The sequence below is a fragment of the Vipera berus genome, assembly GCF_964194415.1.
Source record: "Vipera berus genome assembly, chromosome: 2".
NCBI lineage: Eukaryota > Metazoa > Chordata > Lepidosauria > Squamata > Viperidae > Vipera > Vipera berus.
In genome coordinates, this window is record NC_138203.1 from 189460492 (window position 1) to 189478853 (window position 18362).

At 37.9% G+C, this 18362-nt stretch overlaps 1 protein-coding gene across 1 annotated transcript in view; it reads left to right on the top strand.

Moving 5' to 3' along the window:
• DOCK2 (dedicator of cytokinesis 2) overlaps positions 1-18362 on the top strand; it is a 322065-nt gene that overhangs the window by 234889 nt on the left and 68814 nt on the right. The window lies entirely within an intron of this gene.

The window sequence follows — 18362 nt, forward strand, 5'->3', positions numbered from 1 at the left end:
TTGTATCTTTCTTGCTAATGACCTTCTGTTTAGGTTTTTACAATGCACTTTGTTTGTAAATTTGATTGTAAATTTTTGATTGCTTAAGTGCATTTGGAATCTGCAGCTAATACAACATATGACAACTATATTGCTTTACAGAATCAGGTGTTTTGATACTGTACTGTTAATATTTAGACGTTATCTCTTGTAATTTGAAGTTCTGTAGGATCATTTCCTTCTTAACATCTTTTCTGCAGTTCCCTCTGTGAAGGAAGACTAGGTTGAGGGACAGGACTTTCTAGGTGATTGTCCGGTCACAACTATAATTTTAACCTTTTTTCCCCACAAAAAAAAATATTATGTTATAGAATAATCTGAGTTTTAAAACAATCCAAAAATTTGATTTAGGTAAATGACCTTACTTTAATCAGAATGTTTATGACAATTTATTGAAATCAAATAATTATTATCTGGCCTTATTTAGTTGATGTGCTATTATTACTTTTAAAGTTCTGTATTTGGTGGAAATAAGTCACAGTGTCTCCTTCACCAATAACCTTGTTTTATATTATTATTATTATTATTATTATTATTATTATTATTATTATTATTATTATTATTATTATTATTATTATTATTATTATTTCGGTTTATATACCGCCCTATTCCCAAAGGACTCAGGGCGGTTTACAGGGCAGAATTTAAAAACAATACAATATAAAATTAAAATTAAAATTAAATTAAGTATAGCCCCAAAAAGTCAAAATCACAATTTAAAATCATTAAAACCCCTAAGTCCAGGCCAGATAGCTCAAAGAGCCAGGTTTTTAGGTCCCGGCGAAACGAACGAAGGTCGGGGGCAGTCCAAAGTTCCCTTGGCAGTTGATTCCATAGGGCAGGCGCGCCCACAGAGAACGCCCTCCCCCTGGGGATCACCCGCCAGCAATCCTTGACCGGCGGTACCCTGAGGAGGCCCTCGCTGTGGGAGCGCACAGGACGATGGGAAATTGACACTGGCAGCAGGTGCTCCCTCAGATAATCCGGGCCCATGCCATTTAGGGCTTTATAGGTCATCACCAGCACCTTGAATCTCACCCGGAGGGCAACTGGAAGCCAATTCAGCTCACGGAGAAGAGGTGTTACATGGGAGTATCAGGAGACTCCCATCACAACTCGCACGGCTGCATTCTGCACCAGCTGAAGCCTCCGAGTGGTCCTCAAGGGCAGCCCCATGTAGAGAGCATTGCAGTAGTCTAGCCGGGAGGTCACGAGCTCATGGGTGACTGTGCGTAGGGCATCTCGGTCCAGATAGGGCCGCAACTGGTGCACCAGTTGATGATGTTTACGAATGTGTATTCATTCAGGCTTAATTATGTAATATTATTTATACAACCTTTAATCAGCTTGAATATGCTATTCTAATAAACCATTGACAATTTGCTTTGAATAAAATTAATATAATATTAAAATGAGATTAATACAGTAAAACCTCCCCGAAAGAGAATATTTCATAAAGTTTGGTTGCAATCATTGGAGCTGCAACTTAGAAGTTGGAAAATTATCTCTTATGGTTGGAATTTGTCCTCTTATTGCTTACATTTTGAATTTAAATCAATCAGATTGTTAATGCGTCTTTGGATTAACTGATTAATTGACATGTATAAAGTTTATCTATTTCTATGGCTGCATCCTTATCCAGAATCTCAGTAATTCAGTAACTTTTATTCACAAATCAATTTCCCACTAATTTTGTTTGAGAAATCCCTTATACACCAACTATTAAGCCACTTGATTTAGGAGAAAAATATAATAAAGAGATTTCTGGGAAGACATTTCTCTTACATGATGATGCTTCTGACAATTTGTGCAGGCTGTTAATCAAGTGAATGTCTCTGTGATACCTTATCACTTCACAAATCTCACTTCTGAATTACTCTGCACGTTATCTCAAACATGTCAGCATCTGCATTATTCATAGGTGCAGCACTTCTAATTCTGCAGAACAATGACAATACATTGACCTCAGCTTGCTTTTTGCTCCTTCAGGAATGTCTTATGTTACAAATTGATATGGGAGATGCTTTATATCCTAATTCCCTGCCTTCTTTTATGATGGGAGGGGTGGGTCATTTCAATATACAGTAGGCTTATATATATGCATGCCCTAGCGTCTTAATTTAGTAAATCTCAGGGGTTTTGGCTTATGTTACATTATCACATCATGTCCTTTGCTATTCCAGTTAAGATTGTTCAGTACTGGCGCTGACTCCTGGCACTGCCACAGCAGAATTTTTTCCCCAGTATTCATCTTTTACATTATTATTTAATTTATTCTTTGAACACTTTTGCTCTTCTTAAGTATTTAAATGCCCAGGAAAGAGGTACAATTTGATCTGCAACATTTTTCCAAATGTAACACCCTCCATATCAAACTTAATTTTGCTTTGACCTTGTTAAGCAAGAGTGTTGGATTTTGTATTCTCAAAAAATGAGGAACAATAATAGTTTCTCTGTACAAGAATCCTGAACTTTGATTGCACTTTAACAAAAGCTAATCTGATTAGGTAAAGGTAAAGTTTCCCCCACATGTGCGTGCTAGTCGTTTCCAACTCTAGGGGCCGGTGTTCATCTCTGTTTCAAAGCCGAAGAGCCAGCGCTTGTCCGGGGACGTCTCTGTGGTCATGTGGCCGGCATGACTAGATGCCAAAGGCGCACAGAATGCTGTTACCTTCCCACCGTAGTGGTCCCTATTTTTCTACTTGCATTTTTACGTGCTTTTGAACTGCTAGGTTGGCAGAAGCAAAAATAAGTTCCTCTAAGATCAATAAGACTGATTCTCAGTAAAGATTGCAACCTTAGGATCACTTATAATAAGTAAAAACCTGATTGAATGTCTGAGAAAATATGCATAACTTATCTTCTGGATATTTACCATACCCCATTTTTAACTCTTAACTGAGCTAAATACATTGGGGCTTTGGCATCATAACAGCCTTTCTTCTAATCTGAAAGAAAAAAATGGATTTCAACTGGCTTTTTCTTCAGTACTTCTGTTATCTTAACATAGCTACTACTTTACTTTTACCACCTTACTATTGGAAAGCTGCTTTTTCCCCAACTAATGCATCAGCAAAGCCACTGGATTTCAGTACTAAATATTTCAGTACTGTATTTTTTTCTTTAGAAAAGCAGTGTGATATACCCCCTAAAGCAGCAGACATTTTCTAGCAGAGCACATTTTTAAAAACTACATTTTCTAAAGGAGCGTTTTCTTGCTCTGATAATTGAAATTCTTTTATATAAAAATTGTACCAATTTTATGAACTGCTGCTAGCTTTTGATGCAATTTGTATAGTGTGTTTCACAAAAATATAATAGGGTTACTATATGACCTCTGGGCTTGTTTTAGTATTTATGTTTATTTACCTTAGTAAGACATTGGATAATGAGAAACAAATTATTGTAATTTCCTGCGTTGTTTATACATCTGGAAGCAAAGGATAATTTGAGCATATACTGTATCGGTCTTTTTCAGATATAAAAATAAACTGTATTTTACATTTAAAAACACAGTTCTTCTAAGGCACATGCAAAATGCAACAGTAGTAATAAAATGTTAAGCAAGTAGAAAAATTGGATTGCAGAACATTTTCTGTTCAAAATTCTAGCTTTCTCATATTTTCTTACCTCTTTCACAACATTTAGTAAGCTAATAATACAGCAGGTATTTCATATTTTGTAAAAATATGCTGACTTAGTATTTTATGTACTCCTGCACCTTCCCCCAAATTTGCTGATACTTCCTTCTCGTGTTTGAGCTTACTGTTTTAGCCATTCAAGCAATAATACTCATGTCCAGAATATCAAAAGAAAAGAGATATAGAATTAAAAGTTAATACAATTCATTTTTAAACCAGAATACAATTAATAGCTGGGAGGGTAGTCTTCCATGTAACCCCAACAGAGGAAAAAGTACATTAAGAAGAAATGTTCTTGCCAGTATTTTGCATGTTGTGTTGTTTTTCTATTTCCATACAGTGCTTAACTCATTTAAAAATATGATCCTCCCATCTCCTGTCTGTGAAGCAATTTATTCTTCTAACTTAGTGTGTTGTTTCTGTAGAATACAAAGTGGATCACCTTTCATCATCTCTGAATAATGTTAATTCTTGTGCTATTGTACGGCTATCTTTACAAAGTAAATATATGAAGTCTAGCCCAGCCCATAGTCATATAACTGCATTGCTTAACAGGGGTGTCAAACTCAATTTCATTGAGGGCCGCATCAGCATTGCGGTTGCCCTTAGGGGGCCAGGTGGGGATGGCCTAGGTGGGCATGGCCTACTGGGTGGGCGTGGCTAGAGTGCGTATGGCCTACTGGGTGGGCATAGCCAGCTGTACATCATTCGCATCAAGGGTGCCTATGGGGGCCTGGGCAGGAGTGGGACAGATCTGAGGGTCTCTGGCAGAAGGAGGGTCTCTGGGCCAGGGCCAAGGCAGTGGGGGCCGTTCCCTCACTGTTTCCAGGATGGCTTCGCGGGCCACATGAAACCACTTCGTGGGCCGGATCTGGCCCCCAGGCCTTGTGTTTGACATGTCTGGCTCAACTGCTTTGTTCACATTTAATTTGTAGTTACATCACCTATGGAGAAGATAGCACTGAAGGACTTTGTCTATTCCTACAGTATCTCTTTGGCACCTTGAATATGGCAGTTCATCCAGAATCTCTTTCATTAGAACTCATGCTTTCTATTTACCTTAAGGAAACAGTGGTGATATCTCTGGCAAATATATCATTTCAGATACTAGGAACTTGAGAAGAACAGTTCATGTCTTAAGGTTCCTTGTATCTGGGGAGCTGAGTTGTTCATTCTTGAATAGCAGCTACAACAAAAATGTTCTTCCTCATTCTTGTTTACTGTGTTTATGACAGTTTAAAAAGAATTATATTTGCTTAGCTATGGATGCTAAGCAATATATCCTGTGATCTGTAGAATATTATTGCTGAAAGATTTGTAAACTAGACAAATATTTATTAGTCCCCCTTCTCAAAGCTCATGCAAAAATCACAGTAAATAATTGCAGAAAAGCTGCCATAAACAGCTTTTTTGGCTGTTTTCATGTCATGACTCTGGATCAATAGACACCAGGTGTCAGTAAAAATAAAAAATAAATAAATCCATGGCACCAAAAGGAGAAAGCAGAATTCTGTGTGCATCCATGAAGTTAGGATGACAGAAATAGTCTTAGCAAAAGCCATCCAATCCCTAATTAAACATTTGCACATCTTAAACTCTCAGCCATTGGCTTTAATCATGCTAGTTGAAAAGACAGGATGCTCTGCATGGACCTTATATCTTGAAGACTATTCAAAGATCCTTAGATACAGTTAGAGGTTATCACCATATCAATATCAATATTCATGCTGTATTTGGGGACCTGGTGTATTTTTCAATGACTCTAACCATCAACAGTCATTGTTTCTGTCTTCTCCTATCAAAGGAGATATCGGTGGTAATAAAGCACATTGTTTCCATGGTAGAAATTGTTTCAAAATTGAGCCCTGGTGGCTCAGTGGTTATAATACAGTATTGCAGATAAACTTTGCCCACAGGCTGGAGTTCAATCCTGACGGGCTGAAGTAACTCAGCCTTCTGTCCTTCCAAGGTCAGTAAAATGAGACCTAGATAATTGGGGGCAATAGGCTGACATTGTAAACGATCCAGAGTATACTGTAAAGTACAATGTGGCAGTGTACAAGTGTAAGTGCTATTGCTATTGCTATTTTCTTAACTTCATGCTTTATGCTTTTAATTCTCCCTAGTTTAAAATGGTTTTCAAACAGCTCTTAATCTTTTTTTTTTCTTGGTGCATTTAAAAAAGTGGTTGTTGAAAATATTTATTGCTTCCCTATTCTATAGGGCAAAGAAAAAAGATATGTATTTTTATTATTTTTTTAATCTATTAGTCAATATATTTTTATTTACTATCTTTTATTTATCAATAGTTAACATTTACTCTCAGGGAATGGACAATATTAGTAATTTATAGAACAATTTATTTCAGCAAGTAGAATACAAAATTAATCTATCCCACATGCTTTATGAAATACAGAGCAAATTATTTGTAAATTAGTATAGTTGTGATATATAAAAAATGAAGTGAAAGTTTATAGAAGTGCATTTTATGATGAGAGAACATTCTTTTATCTTTACTGTGAGAAGAATGTTTTGGTTAACATAAAAGTGATTGTTCAAAAATAAGTATTTTTAAAAATATAACCATAAGTATTCCTGGCAATATATAAATATAAACAAACTGAATACCTTGAAGGTGATGTATTATATACTTTAATTTGCACTGGATTTATTTCAGAATCAAAGTATATTTATGATCAATTCTTTGAACTCAAAAAGGAATGATGTAGCTTCAAAAAGATACTTAAAGTAAAAAAAAATATTAGTTGTCAATGTTTCATTCAAGAACAAAAACAAAATTAAAAAACCCAAATATATTATTTCTCTATAGATTTGCATCTATTCATTCAAAATAAGCTTTAATTCATTTATTTTTCCTAAATAGATCCCACAAATGCTATTCAAATTTATAAACCACTAGTTTCTGTTTGTCAGTAAATGGAGTTCTGTGTATAGTATGCTCAGTGTGCCAGTTTGCATAGCCAAGAATTATTTCTACCTGAGGTTTTTTGCCAGTTTTGTATTTCTGGTAAGATACATGCTGAACTATTACTTATTTTTTTTGGATCAAACAGTTTCTCACCTAGTACTTACTATTTATGTAATTTGTCTAAGCAGGTGCTTCTTCTGTTAAGCTATCTGGATTCACAACATGAGTTTGTCAGTAGTTATTACCAAGGAGAAGTAAACCATGGCAGATGGTCTCAATTGAAGATTGTCCAAGCCAGAAAGTAACTTGAAAGAGCTCTGACAGAGTTTCCATGACAGTGAACTTTTCCATCAGAATAGAATAGAATAGAATAGAATAGAATAGAATAGAATAGAATAGAATAGAATAGAATAGAATAGAATAGAATAGAATAGAATAGAATAGAATAGAATAGAATAGAATAGAATAGAATAGAATAGAATAGATTTATAAGCTGTCCAAAATGACTTTTGCCATGAAACCTTACAACACTTACAAGGAGATTGTCATTGTGAAGCAAAAGTGGTGAAAAACATAATTGCCACCAACTCACCTGTTTCTTTCATGAGTTCCCCTTCTTATTCTTGTAGGCCTTGTCTTAAGTACAGACATTCAGTTTCATAGAGGGAATTGATATGGGTAGCTTTCTGAGTGGCAATATGGCTAGTGAAGAGCAGGAGAGCATAAGTAATTGATCAATTAGAAAAAAATTTCAGAGATATTTATCTGATATTGTGAACAGATACTTCATTATTCTTACAAGCAATTTGATACTCTACTGCAGTTCAGGCAATAAGTCTGAAATTGTATGTTTGCTCCTGTTCTTTATGGTATTTAATTCTTATTATGTTCTTGGGAATCCACCTAAAGCTACTGGAATTGGTTGACATATACAATTGAACCTGCCAGTGAACTGTTGAGCATGAGGCAGTCACACATGACTGAATGTAAATGATCCCCAAATTAACAAACCCTATAAGGCAAATAAGGGACGTGGTGGCTCAGTGGGTTAGGATGCTGAGCTTGTCGATCAGAAGGTCGGCAGGTTGGTGGGTCGAATCCCGAGTGCCACATAACAGAGTGAGCGCCTGCTACTCGTCCCAGCTTCTGCCAACCTAGCAGTTCAAAAGCACATAAAAATGCAAGTAGAAAAATAGGGACCACTACGGTGGGAAGGTAACAGCATTCCGTGCGCCTTTGGTGTCTAGTCATGCCGGCCACATGACCATGGAGACATCCTCAAAGAAGCACTGGCTCTTCAGCTTTGAAACGGAGATGAGAAACGGCCCCTAGAGTTGGAAACGACTAGCATGCATGTGCGGGGAAACCTTTACCTTTACCTTCTTATAAGGCAAATGCTTCACAAATCAAAAGTTGCAATTCTCAAAATAGGATGTTGCCTACAAACTCTACCAGTCCGCATTCGAAAGTTTTGACAGAGGTGATCAACCTAGAATGTCTATTCAGTTTTGGTTTTGAATTAAATATTGTTCTCATTTTATTCCTGAGGGAGGTCTGCATTTTCAAAGAATGCAATCTCAGGAAGAAAACAGTTAAAGATATTATGCTCTGACTTGGAGGGAGAATTTGCTGATTCACTCTAAAACTCTTTTGTATTATTCCAGCTTTAAGGTAGCAAGCTTATTGCCTTCCTTTGCACAATGCACTCTCCTGTGGCCAGTCTCTCTTTTGCTGCCTCTGGGCAGCAAGGTGAAAATTAAAGTCAGCACTGCAAGCTCAGCACTTACTTTATCTCATCTGCTATGTTCTCCATAGCAGACTCAGTTGAAAAGGCTGGATCCTCTCGCATTTACCAAATCTGAACAAAGCCTGGGGAGGATGAAAGGAAAAAGTATTTGCACCAGCTTGTAATCCTTTCTGCTCTTATCACAGTGGATTCTTTGCCCAAAGGAAAAAAAGATATGCGCTCTCATATTTTGGAGGAGGGAGTAAAATGCAATGGAGAATGACAAATACAGCAATTCAGAGAAAGGGTTTGTCATATGATACACACCGATACATAATTGATTCTGTTCTCCATCTCAAAAGGAATGTGTAATGCTCTGGTTAGAAGTGTTATTTGTGGTTCTGCATGTTAGAAAGCAGGGGCAGAATTTGAAATATCAAGGATGTAGTTTTGAGTGCCCAAAGGAAATTTTAGTGGGTTTTTTTTGGTTGGTGGTTGGGGGGAGGGAGGAGAAGGAATGCTACTCCACTGCTTTTAACGTACACTGCTCCAAAATTGGAGGAAAGAGGATTAAAAATTCAGCTACTATAATGTAAGACTTCATCCCATAATTCAGAGCCAGTTTGGCCTAGTGACTAAGGTACCAGGCTAGAAACCAGGAGACTGTGAGTTCCACTGCTGCCTTAACCATGAAAGCCAGCTGGGTGACCTTGGGCTAATCATTTTTTCTCAGCCCACAGCCTGATGGTTGTTGTTAGGGGGAAAACAAGAGAAGGGAGATGCGTTGTATATGTTGTTCACCTTGAGTTATTTGTAAAAAATAATAAAGGCGGGATACAAATAAATAAATAAAATTCATTTTCTGAGAATAAATCTTACTGAATTATATGGTGCTTACTTCTGTATCTCCATCTCTCTTATCTATGTGCAGGAGAGAGAGAGAGAGAGAGAGAGAGAGAGAGAGAGAGAGAGATGATAGACACATTCGCACTGCAATTTAATGTTTGTTAACTAGCATTTTTTTAAACAAATAAATCAGATCAACAGGATTTTTTGTTTCTAAGTAAAGGAGTGTAGTAGAACTGAGGTTTTAACTGGAATCTAGTCTAGTCTCATAGTACTTTAGCTACTAGAATTCCTAGTAAACATAGTACCTGGAAATTCTGGAAATTGTAGTCACTCCTGGGAAGTCAAATGAACAGTTTAGCTTAAATGCTAATTGGAAAATACTTTCCAGTTGTTACAAATTTGAAACAAAAAGTGCAAATTCAGACTGGTGTCAGGAAGGGCATCTGGCCAGTAAATTCTCAAGTTCCATTCAGTCGCCCCGGCTCCACCCCAATACAAGAGATTACAGGGTCATTAAAAAAATGTTCTTAGCAAAAACTACAAATATTGCATATTAGAAAATATGGTATGTTTTCCAGGGATACACAGCCTTGAGGTGAGATGGTGGACTGCAAATCAGGAAGGGTCTGGTGCACCTATCTGCATAAAATTGCTTAATATGAGATGTTCATTGGATTATTACCAATCAATAATAAGTTGCCCAGAATCGCTCCTTATGGGGAGATGGGCAACATACTAAATGATAGATAGATAGATAGATAGATAGATAGATAGATAGATAGATAGATAGATAGATAGATAGATAGATAGATAGATAGATAGATAGATAGATAGATTAAAACAAGCAAGCAAGCTTTTACCATAGGCTTTCAGAACTAGGGAAGAAGGAATTGAAGTATTTCTCTTCTATTTCCCATTTCATTTTTCACCTTAGGTAGGCATTTCAACTAAATTAAATCGATTTGGATTCTGTTTCTCATTTTGTTACTTCAAAGGACACCTAGATGGCTAGCCAAGCCATGCTAATATGAGGCACTTTATCATCTTATCTCTGCCTAGAGTAATGAACCTAAGCATAAAATGAATCCGTCAGTCAGGCCACCAAACCCTAATCTCAGCTGAATAAATTTGTGAAATATGCATAATATTTGTATGACATCAATTCAACACATTTTATAGAAGCTAAGATTGCATTGGAAACCTTTCAGGGTGAATTTGAGTATTAACATTTCATCACAGCAGTACTAGAAAGAGGAGACCAATCTCCTTGACTCAGTATTTCCTAAATATTAACCTGTTTTCTTTGCAGGTGTCTAACAAAATTCTGGCTTGTAAGTGATGGTAGCAGCGATGATCATACATACTTTCTGAATTTTATCATAATGTAGTATTTGTTCAGTTTCTTTCCAGGGTGACTGGAGATGTAGCAATAGCACTTAGACTTATACCGGCTCATAGTGCTTTACAGCCCTCTAAGCAGTTTACAGAGTCAGCATATTACCCCAACAATCTGGGCCCTCATTTTACCAACTTTGGAAGGATGGGAGGTTGAGTCAACCTTGAGTTTGTCAGGATCAAACTCCTGACAGTGAGCAGAGTCAGCCTGCAATATTACATTCTAACTAACGCACCACCACATACACTTATGTAAGTGAGTGAATGCATGGAAAGTGGGATTTGTACTACTAACCTTCAATCTACCGGTATCCTCTTTAGCAAATCTCACTCTATACACTTGAATATAGGAGTCAGATATTTAGTGATTCTCATCATTTTTACCTTTTCTCAGCACTTTTTGCTGCCGATAAATCATTTTCTCTATTGATCTGCTATATCACCATACTGAGCAAGTCAAGATATCCTGTATTTCTAAATGGGAAAGATGTGGCTGACAATTCCCTTGAAATATATCTTTCTAATCTGAATGCTTTTCAGCCATAAAAAGAGCATTATTGTATGCACAGTTTTTATTAAAAGAGTATACTAAGAATGGTTAGATTAAAAAACAGAATTATTTCACTTCCAATAGTTGTTTCAATGAGAGGATTTACAGTATTTGAAACTAGACATCCCTACCAAAAATCCTTCTTGTATATAATTATTAAAGGTAAGGACATCTGGCCATCTTCATACTGTTTAAAAATGGAGGGAGTATTTTATTTTCAATTGATCTTGTTACATTTTATTATCTTGGAAAGTTTACAATTTCCTTTCAAAGTTTTCTCTTTAAAACATTTTTTCTTTTAAATACTATTTACATAAATCTCCATGATACCTTAAAGTAAAAATTGAATTAAAATGATTTTTTGAAAATTCAATAATTTGGCCAGGTGGTACATCTCAAAAAATGGAAAGGCCATTTTTGGATTGAGCATATCTGAAATGTTTGGGTTTTGGCTGGTGAATGAGAAGATGCTTAAAGAATGTACTAAAAGCTTAAACAATAAATGGTTTCTATGTTTGAAAAAAATTATAACTGAGCAGCATATGAAGATAGGATTAAAGGAAGCAAATCATTGCAGGGCCAGGATAGCATGATTTCAGTGTGCAATTATTTCAGCACCAATATTTAAATGAGTATCTATTTACTTTGAAATAGGTATGCCATTTGAAGTTTACTTCTTAGTAAGATAGACAATACCTCCACTAGATGAATTGACAACTGGCTGTCCAATGACACTCAGTGGGTAGTCCTCCATGGAACTACATCTGCATGGAGGGACACTTTCAGTGGAGTAGATCAATCAATCAATTTATTACAGCCAATGTTGTTGTTGTTAGCTGCGAAGTCGTGTCCGACCCATCGCGACCCTATGGACAACATTCCTCCAGGCCTTCCTGTCCTCTACCATCTTCTGGAGTCCATTTAAGCTCACGCCTACTGCTTCAGTGACTCCATCCAGCCACCTCATTCTCTGTCATCCCCTTCTTCTATTGCCCTCGATCTTTCCCAGCATTAGGCTCTTCTCCAGTGAGTCCTTCCTTCTCATTAGGTGGCCAAAGTATTTGAGTTTTAGCTTCAGGATCTGGCCTTCTAAAGAGCAGTCAGGATTGATCTCCTCTAGGACTGACCGGTTTGATCGCCTTGCAGTCCAAGGGACTAGCAGGAGTCTTCTCCAGCACCATAGTTCAAAGGCCTCAATTCTTTTGCGCTCAGCCTTTCTTATGGTCCAACTTTCACTGCCATACATTGCAACTTGGAAGACCATAGCCTTGACTATACGCACTTTTGTTGACAGGGTGATGTCTCTGCTTTTTAGTGTGCTGTCTAGATTTGCCATGGCTTTCCTCCCCAGGAGCAAGCATCTTTTAATTTCTTGGCTACAGTCCCCATCTGCAGTGATCTTGGAGCCCAGGAAAATAAAATCTGTCACTACCTCCATTTCTTCCCCATCTATTTGCCAGGAATTGAGAGGGCCAGATGCCATGATCTTGGTTTTCTTAATGTTAAGTTTCAACCCAAGTTTTGCACTCTACTTCTTCACCCGCAACAAGAGGCTCTTTAGTTCTTCTTCACTTTCTGCCATTAGAGTGGTATCATCTGCGTATCTTAGGTTGTTGATATTTCTTCCGGCAATCTTAATTCCAACTTTTGATTCATCTAGCCCTGCCTTTCTCATGATGTGCTCTGCATATAAGTTAAATAGGCAGGGCGACAGTATACAGCCTTGCCGGACTCCTTTCCCAATTTTGAACCAATCAGTGGTTCCGTGTCCAGTTCTCACTGTTGCTTCTTGGCCCGCATATAGGTTTCTCAAGAGACAAATAAGATGGTCTGGTACTCCCATCTCTTTAAGAACTTGCCACAGTTTGTTATGATCCACACAATCAAAGGCTTTAGCATAGTCAATGAAGCAGAAGTAGATGTTTTTCTGGAACTCTCTAGCTTTCTCCATGATCCAGCATAGGTTGGCAATTTGATCTCTAGTTCCTCTGCCTCTTCGAAATCCTGCCTGTACTTCTGGTAGTTCTTGATCCACATACTGCTGGAGTCTAGTTTGTAGGATTTTAAGCATAACTTTACTAGAATGTGAAATGAGTGCAATGGTGCGATAGTTTGAACATTCTTTGGCACTGCCTTTTTTTGGAATTGGAATGTAAACTGATCTTTTCCAATCCTGTGGCCACTGTTGAGTTTTCCAAATTTGCTGGCAAATTGAGTGTAGCACTTTTACTGCACTGTCTTTTAAGATTTTGAATAGCTCAGCTGGAATACTGTCACCTCCACTTGCTTTGTTGTTGCTCAGCTTTTCTAAGGCCCACTTCACTTCACATTCTAGGATGTCTGGCTCGAGGTCAGTGACCACCTCATTGTGATTATCTGGGACATTAAGCTCATTCTTGTATAGTTCTTCTGTGTAATTTTGCCACCTCTTCTTAATCTCTTCTGCCTCTGTTAGGTCCCTGCCATTTTGGTCCTTTATCATGCCCATTTTTGCATTAAACGTTCCCTTCATCTGTCCAATTTTCTTGAAAAGATCTCTGGTCCTCCCTATTCTATTGTTTTCTTCTATTTCTTTGCACTGTTCATTTAAGAAGGCATTCTTATCTCTTCTAGCTATTCTCTGGAATTCTGCATTCAATTGGGCATATCTTTCTTTTTCTCCCTTGCCTTTCGCTTCCCTCCTTTTCTCAGCTATTTGCAAAGCTTCCTCAGACAGCCATTTTGCTTTCTTGCATTTCTTTTTCTTTGGGATGGTTTTGGTTGCTACCTGTTGTACAATGTTGCGAACCTCTGTCCATAGTTCTTCAGGCACTCTGTCTATCAGATCTAATTCCTTAAATCTATTTGTCACCTCAACTGTATATTCAACAGGGATATGATTTAATTCATACCTGAGTGGTCTAGTGCTTTTCCCTACTTTCTTCAGTTTAAGCTTAAACTTTGCAAGGAGAAGCTCATGGTCTGAGCCACAGTCAGCTCCTGGTCTTGTTTTTACTGACTGTATAGAGGTTCTCCATCTTTGGCTGCAGAGCATATAGTCAATCTGATTTCTGTGTTGACCGTCTGGTGATGTCCATGTGTAGAGCCGTCTCTTGGGTTGTTGGAAAAGAGTGTTTGCTATGACCATCGTATTCTCTTGACAAAATTCTATCAGCCTGTGCCCTGCTTCATTTTGTACTCCAAGGCCAAACTTGCCTGTTATTCCGGTTATCTTTTGGCTTCCTACTTTAGCATTCCAATCCCCCATGATGATAAGGACATCATTTTTTGGTGTTAGTTCTATAAGGTGCTGTAGGGCTTCATAGAACCGGTCAATTTCATCCTCTTCAGCACTGGTGGTTGGGGCATAGACTTGGACTACTGTGATATTGAATGGTTTGCCTTGGATTCGAACTGAGATCATTCTGTCATTTTGAGGATTGTATCCCAGTATTGCTTTTCCTACTCTTTTATTGACTATGAAGGCTACTCCATTTCTTCTGAGGGATTCTTGCCCGCAGTAGTATACCTGATGGTCATCTGAATTAAATTCACCTATTCCTGTCCATTTTAGTTCGCTGATACCTAAGATGTCGATGTTCAGTCTTGTCATCTCTTGTTTGACCACGTCCAGCTTTCCTTGATTCATGGATCTTACATTCCAGGTTCCTATGGAGAAAAAATCTTTACAGCATCGGACTTTCCTTTCACCACCAGACACATCCACAGCTGAGCGTCCTTTCGGCTTTGGCCCAGTTGCTTCATTCTTTCTGGCGCTACTAGTACTAGCCCTCTGCTCTTCCCCAGTAGCATATTGGACGCCTTCCGACCTGAGGGGCTCATCTTCCAGCGTCATATCGTTTTGCCTTTTGGTACTGTCCATAGGGTTTTCATGGCAAAGATACTGGAGTGGGTTGCCATTTCCTTCTCCAGTGGATCACGTTTTGTCAGAACTCTCGGCTATGACCTTTCCGTCTTGGGTGGCCCTGCACGGCATAGCTCATAGCTTCATTGAATTACGCAAGCCCCTTCGCCACAACAAGGCAGTAATCCATGAAGGGGATTACAGCCAAAGGCCACACATAAATCAAACATCCAAATAAAACAAAACTAAACAGAACCATCACAAGAGGACATAGCAATACATCACAATCAATTATGCAATCAATGGGCGACCAAGGTCTGTCTAGTTTTACAGACAGTATATCAAAAACAAGCTAGCTTCAGAAAAACTGAATCATACTGGCCTGAGTGGAGTAGATCAAAGTTCTGTCTTAGACCCAGTACTCTTCAACATCATCATAAATGACCTAGACATGGGGATAGAAAGAGGGAAGTCATCAGATTTGCAGATGACACCAAACTGGGTGAAATCACTAACACTTTAGAAGACAAACTCAAGAATCAGAAGGATGTTGACAGACTTGAACACTAGGCCTTATTCAACAAAATGCAATCCCTTGTTGAGAAATGTAAGATCCTATGCATAGGTAAGAAAAACCAAATGCACAGGTATAGAATAGGCAGTAACTCTCTCAACAGCAGTAACTGTGGGAGGGATCTAGGTGTCCTAGTGGACAATCACTGACATATGTGCTGCAGCTGCCAAAAAAAGCCAATATAGTCCTAAGCTACATTGACAGAGGGATATATCAAGATGACATGATATACTATTCCCAATTTATATTGCACTGGTGGGGCCACACTTTGAATACTGCATTCATTTCTGGTCACTATGATACAAAAAAGATATTGAGCACAGAGAAGAACAGGAAAGATGATAAGAGGTCCAGAGACTAAACTGTATGATGAATGATTGAGAGAACATGTCTGGTCTAAGAAAGAGAAGGACTAGGAATGACATGATAACAGCTTTCCAGTACTTGAGAGCTTTTACAGAGGAGAGGGGATGAACCTACTCTTCAAAGCACCTGAGGGCAGGACAAGAAGTAATGGGTGGAAATTTATTAAGGAGAGATCCAGCCTAGAACTAAGAAGAAATTTCCTGGCAGTGAAAGCAATCAATCAGTGGGATGGCTTACCTCCATATGTTGTGGGTGCTCTACCAATGAAAGTTTTCAAGAAAAGATTGGACAGCCATTTGTCTGGAATGGTATGGGGGTTGGACTAAAAGATCTCCAAGAACTCTTCCAATCCTATTATTCTATGTTCTGTGTTTCAGAATGAAGCATTTTACTCTGTCAAGAAAATCTGTTCAAATCAAATCATTCCATCACCCCAATGACAAATCTTACCAAGTTCATGCATTAGACATTTTGTGCATCTGAAAACTTTCATGTTTAATGTTGGTGTACATATTGAGGCTCTATTCTATCTTGCAGTATTTGTGCGTTGATTTCCTGTTATTAAAACTACAACTGTCAGAAGTTGACACCTTTTTCAAGAAAAAGAAAAGAGATCTCTACTAGTTTAGCAATTTAGCAGCAACTCTCTTATATTCTAAATGAAGAAGAAAATGACACTTTCTACATTGTACTAATTATTTTATTTATATAGGACATTTAATTTTTAAAAAATATAACACCAATTTATAATTTTATTTTAGGTATGCTTTATGACAAACATTGGCCAATGCAGGTTTAAACTCTGAAAGTATCCTAGCATAAACACACAATTACACATGCATACATACTTCTCTCTTTGTCTCCTCTCCTCTCTTCTCCTCTTGGAACAGTGCTGTTTATTGGAATAGTTTTTTTCTTCAGTTTCTTTTTGGAAAGGGACTACTCACTAGTATGTGTAAATTATGCTATTTGTTCAAAAGATCATAATAAAGATTAAACAAGCAAAAAAAATCTTCCATTTTTTTCTTATCTTATATCTTAGCATCACAATAAAAAATGGGTACAAATTTTCAAAATTAAACAGCAACTTGCTGAATAGAGGTCTGCTAGCTTTTGCTTTTAAGGGTCTACTGCAGACATGTCAAACACAAGGCCCGGGGGCCAGATCCGGCCTGCAAAGTGGTTTCATGCGGCCCGCGAAGCCATCCTGGAAACAGTGAGGGAATGGCCCCCACTGCCTTGGCCCTGGCCCAGAGACCCTCCTCCTGCCAGAGACCCTCAGATCTGTCCCACTCCTGCCCAGGCCCCCATAGGCACCCTTGATGTGAACGATGTAGAGCTGGCCATGCCCATCCAGTAGGGCATACGCACTTTAGCCACGCCCAGACAGTAGGCCATGCCCACCCAGGCCATACCCACCTGGCCCCCTGAGGGCAACCGCAATGCTGATGTGGCCCTCAATGAAATTGAGTTTGACACCCCTGGTCTACTGGGAAAGACTTCAGTATTAATTCCACCTTTACCAACTAGGCACAATTATAACCAACTGAACAACCTCACAAGAATCTAAGAACTACTGATAATTCTTCTTGAAGAAAAGTTTAAAAGCCTTAACCAAAGACTTCTAGCAATTGCTGTATTTCAAATGCAAGCTCTATATACAGAAATAATAGTCACATACTGGTTTGTGTTTCTTTCTCATTAGTGCCTTATGTAGTGGGTTACCTAGCTTCTTCGTTTGAGATAGCTTGTTTCCATATGACCTTTTTTATTATGACTCTATTGTTTTTATCTGACTATTGAGAACTATTACAGTCTAGGCGATAAACTAAATGTAGAATTGCATTGCTTTAAGTCAAGAAAAAGAAGGCATTAGGAAAAATTGCCCCTGGTTCTTATTCGTATTTGCCTTTTTGTTTAATTACAGGAGACAGTGGTACTCACTTGTTGGGTTTTATTAATTCAAATTATATCCTATATAGCTAATAGAAAATAATTGCCAAGTAAATATAATTTAATAGCCGTGGATTTTTATATTGCTAGACACTACGTAGGAGGCTAATTCTAATCAGCTGAGACTCAGTCTAAATAATTAAAGAAGTTAATATTTCTGTTTGGCTGGCTGATCAATTTTAAAAAAGCCCTTAGTCCTTTAAAAATAAGTGTAGAACTATGTCATGGGAAACATATTGAATGTGAAAGATTTATTAGGCTTTATTCACACAAACAAACTGTGGTTCTGCAGCACACCAAAAGACTTACAATTTGCAGTGGTGAGAACTAATTAGAATATATTTCAAATCAGAAATTGAAAGAAATATGTCCTTGTATAGAATGTACCATTTATTATGCACTGTTGAGAGCAATTCACATGGTAACTCATTGTTATATACTGTGCCCTTTGGCATAGCATAACTCTATTAGATTTGAATGGGAGTAAACCTGTTGC